Genomic DNA, 9,599 nt, shown 5'->3' on the forward strand with positions numbered 1-9,599 from the left:
ACTGCAAAATGTCTACACCTGTTCTTCTAAATTCTCATTTTAAGGATTAATCAGGAGTAGCCTGGGTTAAAAAAAGAGAGAGAAAAGGCTCATAGTTTTAAATAAATGAATCTCTGTTCCCTGTCCATTATTTCAGTGTTAAATCACAGGTATAATCCATTGATCAGTGTAGTAATAATCACTTCAGGACTTTTTGCACAGAGTTTGCAGATCGGATCCCTGCTGGTGTACAGGCCCTCAGTTTTCAGTAGATCGAACTGATACTAAGCAGCTTTATATTTGGAAATGGGGGAATTTTCACATATTTCCAATTAACAGCTTTGCAGAAAATATTCAGTGGTGTAATAATGAAGGATCCATTACTCCAAGTATTTCATACGTGCTATGCAAATATAAAGTCAAAAATCGAGCAGAGCTGTGGGGGAAAACAGAGGCAGATACCTTCCTGTAGGCTTTTATCCAGGATCATTGTGAAGGGTGTCAAGGCATGAAGCTCTAGTTACTTCCCTGGGATTTTTTCCCACATCTGATGCAGAATTTTTTTCCTGATATTCATCCTGAATATAATTTTGTCTATGATTTGGTATAAAAGAAGCTACTAAGACAGGAAGGGGTTTTTTGGTGGTGACCTTGAAATAAAATGCCACATTGATTTGACCAATGGGAAGTGTTATGAGTGTCCTAAATCCTTAGTGAGGAAACTGCAATTTCTTATAGTGAATGTTTAGCTTGAATGAAGACTGTTGTTATCTTTTAAGTACTTAAATGTAAAAAATAGTATACCATCAATAAATCTAGAATTGTGATAATAATAAGCCATCGCAAAAGGTCTGGGATAGCACATATTGTAATAATGCATGAACTTAATATTCTTCTGTCAGTGGTTTAAAGCTTTCCTTCTCTGTAAGTAGCTCCAAGTGTTATTGTGACTACTACAGCAGAGATTCCTAACTAATTGGAGAGATGTTAGCAATTTATTGTTCGGTTGCCTAGGCATACCTCCCTTCATGCAAATAGCTTCTTGCCTGCTAAAATCCATAGATTTTGAGAGCTGTGTTTCATCTGCCTTGCACTAAGCTAAGTGGGTTTTCTGTAGCCTAGAGAAAAGGCAGGACTGAAGGTTGCAAGCACAGTTTTTCTGAGGACAGCTCATGTCCATGACTTGCTAATTTTTGCTATTAAAAGAGCTTCCAGAGGCAGCACCAGTGGTGAGAGGGCAAACTTGTTCCTGTGCTGTGCTGACCCCCTCATTGCAGCTGTGCAATCCTACCCTTGTCAGTAGTGAGAAACTAATTCAAGAAAATTCTGCACCAAGTACTGTTACATTTCATACCAGCATAACTTTCGCTGGCCAAGAAGCATGGCAGTGTGGGCCTGCCTCCTCAGTGCCTTTGCTTCTCTTCCTGTCTTCCATGTCTCCTGCCTGCCTGTTCACTAAGCAGCACATCTGGTGGGAGGGAGCCTCTCGCACAAGGTTTTATCTGGGAAATAAACAAGCTTCTTAAAATCTGCTTCTTCTTCAGCCTTAACAGATCTTCCAGACGGCCAGGCATCTGTTGTGCTAAGTAGATCTGAAAAGCAGTGGGTCACTCATGCTCTTTTGGACATGTGTAGTTAGTGATGGGAGACGATAAAGAACCTAATGCTGTACGATTGTGCAAATATATGTGGAGCACCGTGGCCCACAGCCAGGCAGCTTTTGCTGAATGTTTTCTGGCTTGCACATGAAGTTCGAATTCTGAAAGTTGTAGAGGAATTGTCTCTGCAGCCAAATGCAAAGCATAATTATGAAACAATCGGGATCTAAACCCACTGGTTAGGTGCCATCAGAAACAGCACAGCACACAAGCTGAATACACAACGTGGAAAAGGCAGGTACTCCTGTAACACTGTGTTAGAAGAGTTTCTTGAAGGAGGCTGTGATTTTTACTTTACCTAGTAGGCATCTGACTGCATTCTTTAGTCCTCCAAGCAGTTTCCTTGTAGTGTTACTGCTAACTGCTGCACTGGCTTAGGAATGTGGTCTTTGCTTATTAACAGATAACATGTAACAAGTAATGTTAGGCACTCCTTGCTTTTGGCTGTATGCAGGGCTCTGGCTGAGGTTATGAGGAATCTCGGAGATATCTAAATGAGGAATTTGAGTCCATAGATGCAATCACTGTATCTGAAAGACTTTTTACTTAGTTGACAGAAACAGGTTGTTGAATACCTTGGTTACTGTGAAAATTTTTCCAGCACACAGCAGACCTGTGTTGCTGTGCCAGTGAACAAGCTATCAGCTTCAGTGTCGTATCGGGACAGTGCAAACAAGCTCAGTTTATACCAGTAGCGTGAGCAGTAACAGGACATTTATTTACTACATCACATTGCGCTAAACCAGGGAGAGACTAATTATAATTGCTCTCTACTGTTCTACTATCTTTACAGCTGCCCAGGAATGTACTATGTACCGATACTTTGGTAAAAGTTGCCATATATACAACTTTAAATCTTACCCTGTCTAATTACCGACGTGGTTACAAGGAAGCGTCCAGGCAGGGGCTTCATGGCTTTAGGCAGCAGTAAGTTCAGCTGTGCAGAGCTGAGTGCTGTCCACATAAATGTCACCAACAAAAAGTAGTGCAGTAGGACAGGGACAGCTATACACCAGGAGTCTGGGGGAGATCTGCCTTGTCAGATGTGTCTAAGGTGTCACTGGCGGTGTCATAAGGAAGCTATCACTGGTAGTAGCTGGTGTCATTGCTGCTGTGATTCCTAGCATTTTGGTTTTCAATTCCAGAGATTAAGATAATGTTACAAATGAGCATAGAGAAACAGAGAATCACTAAAATATTGGTAGGAGCACATTTAGGAGAAAAAAGTAGAGGGAAATAAGAGAAACTGTAAAACATTTCCTCATTTCCATTGATACTAAAAGCAAGCTAGAGTGTGCAGTCTTTAATACAGAGAGAAAACAAAGCAATAACTTCTTTGCAGAATTCTGCACCTTCCTTACCCTCAGATGACTTAGAAAATCCATCAGTTGTTTGATTTCAACTAGAACAGAGAATACCCAGCACCTTTTACGACCAGGCCTTTTCCAGCAGCAGTTGGGATGCATTTTCTTTTTTCCACTCTGCTCTTTTTAGAACCCTTTTATTCAGTGTTAAGAAGTGAAACAGCATTAGACAAGTATTTCTAAACACTCTTCAAGGTATAAGAGAATCATAAACCTCCGCTTACACTGTCTTATAAAAGCATTTAAAAGGCAGAGCCTGGAAGCTCCTACAATCTTAAATACATCAACCTTGATGGAATTGCTCCAAATCTACATTAGCGCAAGCAGGATGAGAAACGTGCATTCATCTACAGTAACTACGACTCTGTTGGTGTGACTTTGCTCCTTGTTCAAGGGGGAATCACATGACACCATTAATTGTGGGCATGTCCATCAAAGAAGCTTGCTGCAATTATATTTGAATTAAGTCCCAATAAAACTGTAGCACAAGCAGTAAACATAGCCTACATTGCTATATAATCATGGTGCTTTGAAATAATCTGTTCTCTGCAGACATGTAATATACAGAAGACAGAGTATAGAAACTATCAAATAGGCAACAGAACGCAGAGTAATATTTAAATAGGATAGCAAGAAGAGAACTGAGGAGCAACATATATGCTTTTACATGAATGCTAAAAGTCTAAGTGATAAGACAGGCTGAAACGACTAGCCTTAAAAATATATATATATATATAACAGGCATATTGGTAACTGACTAGAAGAAAGATAACCAATTAGACATTGTAATGCCAGGGTACGTGGCACACAGGACAATAAAAAGGAGGTCATGCTGGTGGTGGAATACTGTTACATGGGTTTAAAGCCTAGTATTAAGCGAGAGTAACAACCTAAACACCTCAACATGTATCATGGACCAGTGTAGCAGTAATACAGTGCTGGGTCTGTAATGTCAGCTGCCTGGCCAGGGCAGTAATAGGGACATCAGTGAGAGAGCAGGGGACATGAAATGCGACAGTGGTGGCAGAACTGCCTTTACCCCATGTAGATGGGACAAATGTCACCCTGGGACATTGCACAGAGATTAGACACAGTAATGGGAACCCATGGTGAAAGGAGCAACACTTGACTTGATCCTCAGTGGCACACGCTGCCTTGGTTATCTTAGAGCTGGTGAGCTGCCCTGTCAACGTGATGGAGAGATTTTTTTTGTCAGCGGCCATGCCCAGTGTTTCCTACAAAAGGTTTGGCCTTTTACCATAGTGAGCTCTTCCATATTCTCTTATATAATTTCTTTTCAAAGCTCACATTTTTGAAGGTGAATTTATTGACTAATAATCATGTGGATATATATTTCCTCATGTTAAAGATTAACATTAACAGAAAGGTTAGTTTCATCTAGGTGAGTGACATGGCTTGCTCACTTTAACCAGTAAGCCACACTTACTTCTCAAGCTATGCTACCTGATTAGCTCTTCTTTTTTTTAATGTTTTATGCTGATCAATAATACTGCAATATATTCTAAATGGACTACTCTCTTTGTTTTCCTCAAACTATATACAGAGCAAGATACTGTAAGTTGGCGTAAAATACTTCCAGTTTACATCTTCACTCTTACCTAGTGAATATTTGAAACAAAATGGTAATGACCAGACCAGCCATGGACAATCCAACACCAATGTAAGAAATATGCTCCAAAGGCTTCACATGTTTTTATTTGATCTGAAAGGCCTAGGAAACAATTTGTACCAGTTATAAGATGAGAAGAGAGCCATTTCTTTGCAAAATTTGTGTTTCTTAGTTGCACATGGAAACAAAAATGTTTCAGTGAAGTTGTGACTGTTGCTGGCCAGTGCAGAAATTTTCAGATCACACAAAATCATTCTGGACCTCAGAACTAGAGAAGCTTGTGAAGAATTCCAAAAAGAGACTTAACAATGTCAATCAAATATTCAGCAAAATAACAGATCAAATTATTCATAGAAAAATGCAAGGTGACACAGACTGGAAAAAGTAGTTTTAACTTTCTGTACTGATGTGCATTCTGAATTTTATCTTCTGAGGATAAGTCCAAGGTAAGATGCTATGAAGAATTGCAAGTCAAAACCAGTCTTTGTTTATATAGTGACAATAAAGCAGCAAGGAAATGTAAACGTGTTCAGTGAAAGAAAATACTGTTGTCTTTGCATATATGGATGGGAATCTTCTCTAGAGTATAGTAATTTTGTGCAATAAGAACATGCATAAGATAAAGGGAAATACAAAACCAAGTAAATATTATAAAAATGGAAATGCTGTTGTATGCAGACAGAGTAAAAAAAATCTGAAATCCTGGCACTGCTGAAGTCAGTGACCACAAGTGTGTGATTGTACCCAGGGGGTGTTTTGTTTAGAGAGGCCGAAACAAACGCTGGGAGAGTAACAAATGTCAGACAGACAGTCGTTCCTAAATTGTCTTGTTGGTACAAGAGGGCAATATATGAAACTTACTGGTAGCAGGCTTAATATTTACAGCGTGGTTGATTTTTATAAACATATAAGCAAAGGAACTAAGTGATGCTAAGTGCTTTGGGTTACTTACCCAGCACAAGGCAGGGCCACAGCTAGCCTGGATCCCAAGCTACTCTACTGTTCTCCTGGGCTCCAGACGTGCGCTTGTTTAACCACCGGCTGCAGCAGCAGTGGTGCAGAGCTGGGGGCTGCCACCGCTGAGCCAGAGGAACCCTGTGTGCCAGCCTTCCCCTGCCACTGGGGGCACAGGGCACAGCCACAGCCTGGGGACAACTGGCATGTCCCGATTCACCAGCTCTGCCACAGGTCAGAAACAAGTGCGCGGGGACATCTTAAACTCCACTGGTTCTAGCTCACCACACTTGTGCCCTTACATTTGCATGCTGCTCTTACTGTTGGAAACAACCAAACATGAAACAAAACCCCCAGACTCTTCCATTCAAGACAGAACAATGCCCTGCCATCAGGACAGCACCGGTGCTGGTGGGATTGCATCTGCATCTCAAGACCTGGTCTCTTTGTTGGGCACAGCTGGCAGCGCTCTGGTCACTGACAGCGTGGTCCTGAAAGACACGGGTGCAATCACACAGCTCCAGTCCAGGTCTCTGGTGATATGGACTGGGATTGCAAGGAGAAAAAAATGGCTACAGACACATGAACAGATATGCACCGGCAAATGGTGTGTACTGGCAATTGTCCTCTGAAAGGGGAGCTGACAGCTGGTAGAGGATTTAGGGGGCTTCCCATAAACCTTATGAACGATGCCAGGAACAGCATAATGGGGCGTTCTGAACCTTGTGACGCTGTGTGTGTGCCTTTCTCAGCCAAGACTGCTGGTGAAGTTACCCATTTCTGTGAATTATTCAGGCAATTACAGTTCAGATGCACATTGACTAGGCACCCAACATGCCAAATGAATTCTGCTTCAGCCAAACAACAGCCTGCAGGTATTGGCAGCATTGAACTTCTGCCAGCCGCAGCTGAATCTGCACTGCAATAGGGAACAAACAAGGGTGAACGCAGTGACCCACCCCCTCCTGCAGCACAGTGGGGCTCGTGCAGGGTCTTGTCTCAAACAGCATGCAGCCATTTTCAGACTGCAGACTCCTGTGGGGCACTACCGTTAGAAATGCTTTTTAATAAGCAACAGGCAGCTTGAAGTACAAATGAGTACTGAAAGCAACTATTCACAGCACTAGGTAGTTCAATTAAAAATAAGGAATAAAAGTAGAAGTAAAAAGTCAATTATAAATTTGTTTCAGTGATTTCCTGATCTTTCCCAGATCACTTAACTATGGATCCATGGTAATAACTATTGATCTATCATATGCATGCATTTGAGCTTAAAACCTTTGTTAAATATTGTAAGGAGCAGCCAACTACCGTCTTCTGGAGAAACTAAGCTAAACATGAGCAAATATTATCTAAGAATTCATTTATTTGGGAAATGGGCATTCACATAGAGCATTTCCTGCAAAAGACCAGTAACAGCAGGAATCAGTTCCTGGGGGAGGAAGTCAAAACAAAACACACAATGATGTTTACTGGAAGCAGGAGCGAGAAGATAGCATGAAAAATGGACGGACTCTCCTTGGTAGGTGTATTGGGCTCTGCCAGTCATGTTGACTTTTTGTTTTCAAAAATTTTGCTAGTCTTCTAGAAAGAAAAATTGTCCTCCAGGGACTTGGCTTTTGTCATTCTTGATTTAGGACTAATCTGTGCTAGGACAAATCCACTCTGGCATACCTGTAAGCTTTTATGAACACACTTGGTCTTGACAAATATCCCAGCGTAGCAGTACTGAATCAGTAACATCAGGTGTTAAATACAAAATTTGAAAAATGTTTTCTGTGCCGCATTATCTAAATACTCTTCACTTATGTCACCTATATATCCCACAAACTCTTTCAACTGCTTATTTCTAGAAATCACGGCAGTGTGCCAAAACCCCCCACTCTCTGCTTGTGTCTCTTTGGTCCCTAAGCCCTGAGGACAGGCAGTGGGCAAAGGCAGCGCCGGTTCAAACAGGACATAGAATTTCTTACGGAGGCTCACCTTGGGACCATAGGCTGGTTCAACATGCTTGTTCTTCCCCCACCAGTGTGTCCAGAGGTGATTTATGTAAAGAAACTACGGCAACTCTGGTGGATCCTTGACTGGAAGGGTTTGTCATTTTGATACAGGACAAAGATGACTCTTCCATTGTCTGATGAACCTTGGAGAGGCAAACAGAAAAGTAGCTACAGACAGCAGATACCAGAGAAACTGGAGCCTTTGAAGAAGCCTATGCTATTTCACACATCCATTATTTACAGAAGATTTTCATTTGGATATTGGTTTAGAATCTGTTTAAGAAGTAAAGAAGAGCTACTCTGCATGAATCTCAAGAGAGTCATCTTCAATTTTTGCTAAGGTAGAGCATGAAAACAATTATTAACCCTCTCTTAATGTCGTTTATGGGGAAAAATACTGGTAGTAAGGAAAGTAATATACTGAATCCCAATATGTACGCACACACCAGATGGCCATGTTTTTAGTAACATTAAATAAGAAACAGTAACACCAGGAACATTGACAGTTTCTAGGAAGTCAGAGGATGAAAGAGGTTGGCTGGACTTTTGCCTTCAGATCCAACTTTTGGACTCTTATTTCTTTTGCACTCTTCTACCAAATTAGGGAGATTTATCTAAGTGATTTAAATCACTGGTCTTAATTGTTACTTAAATGAGGAAGCAAAAATCCTAGTTTATATAATGGATCTTGTTCTTGATTTTATACTTTTTATTTACAGTCAAGAGAGACTTACTTGATATCTCTCTGAGTTGATCATCAAGAGAGACTAATGTAACTTCATATCTACAAAATGTCACAATTGTGCACTTAATATTGACGAAATCTTTTTTTTTTTTTAAGACAAGCTTTGTATTCAATCTAGCTCTCTTGAGGGAAGTGTTATGCTATACAGGCGCTATGATAAAGGCTTTAATCACATTATCACACTGTTTTCCCACAGGATTGTTGTCTGAAACTGTGAACAGAAAGGACAGTGACCAGTTAAAGAGCTATTCAGTGTGGGGGTTTATTGTCCTTGCTAGGTGTGTGAGATGGCCCGATTTATCTCTTCGAGTCTTCTCTAACCCTGGTGAGAGGACTGAATTATTCATTTCCCTGTGGGCCTGTATACCAGTGATGTTCAATGTTATGATGCCCAAGCGCTCCACAAACTTCACCTTTGCTATACTCTCCTGCTGTGATGTCTTCATGCTACTGTCACTATACAGAGAGACCGAGGACGAGTCAGCTGGTTTCAGATGCCTAGTCTGAAACTCTTGTGGTTTTTATCATGTCATAGAAAGGCACACGTTCCAAGCTCAGCTCCCCCACACCCGCTAGCTTCTGCAGCAAAAGAAGCAGAGGAGCTATAAGCTTTTGGTGGGTTTTTTTTCCCTCCTGGCCAATTTATCCTTTGAGCACTGCAGAGTGTAAGTAATGGACATCTGGAAAAATCCCATGTGACCATGCCATTAAAGACTATCCCAGTATGCAGGTGTGAGGATATGTACTGGTTGACACCTGACAGTAGTAGTAATTTGAGTTGAAATGGTTGATGTCTTTGGATTTCAGGCAGGGTACATATGTACTAGCTCTTGATCTTGATGTCTCTGGAGGTGTGGTCAAAGATTCATTGCATTCTCAGTTTTAGAAAACAAATTTAAAAGTCCCAAACACCAAAAGCATTCTGGCCATTACATGTACATGTGCATTAATCTATAAATAAGATTATCCAGCTCATTTGATGTGTGCATTTCTTGTACCACAGCACAGCACCAGCATGCATAAAAAAAAATGTAATTGTTAATATTGGATAAGGGGTTCTTTCTTCCAAAGAAAATTTTTAGTGAGTATTCTTCCAAAATTTTCCCAGCTGCAGTTTTCTGTAGGTGAAAGAACTTTCTGATATTCATAATGTTGAACAGTATCTGAACTTCAGTACTGAGGTCACCAATCCTGTTTTTCTACTTTGGTTGACTGATAATATCCCAGTGCTGTGTCTGCAGAAATCAGCAGTGGATGCATTAGGATTTA

The sequence above is a fragment of the Falco biarmicus genome, chromosome 2, assembly GCF_023638135.1.
Source record: "Falco biarmicus isolate bFalBia1 chromosome 2, bFalBia1.pri, whole genome shotgun sequence".
Classification (NCBI taxonomy): Eukaryota; Metazoa; Chordata; class Aves; order Falconiformes; family Falconidae; genus Falco; species Falco biarmicus.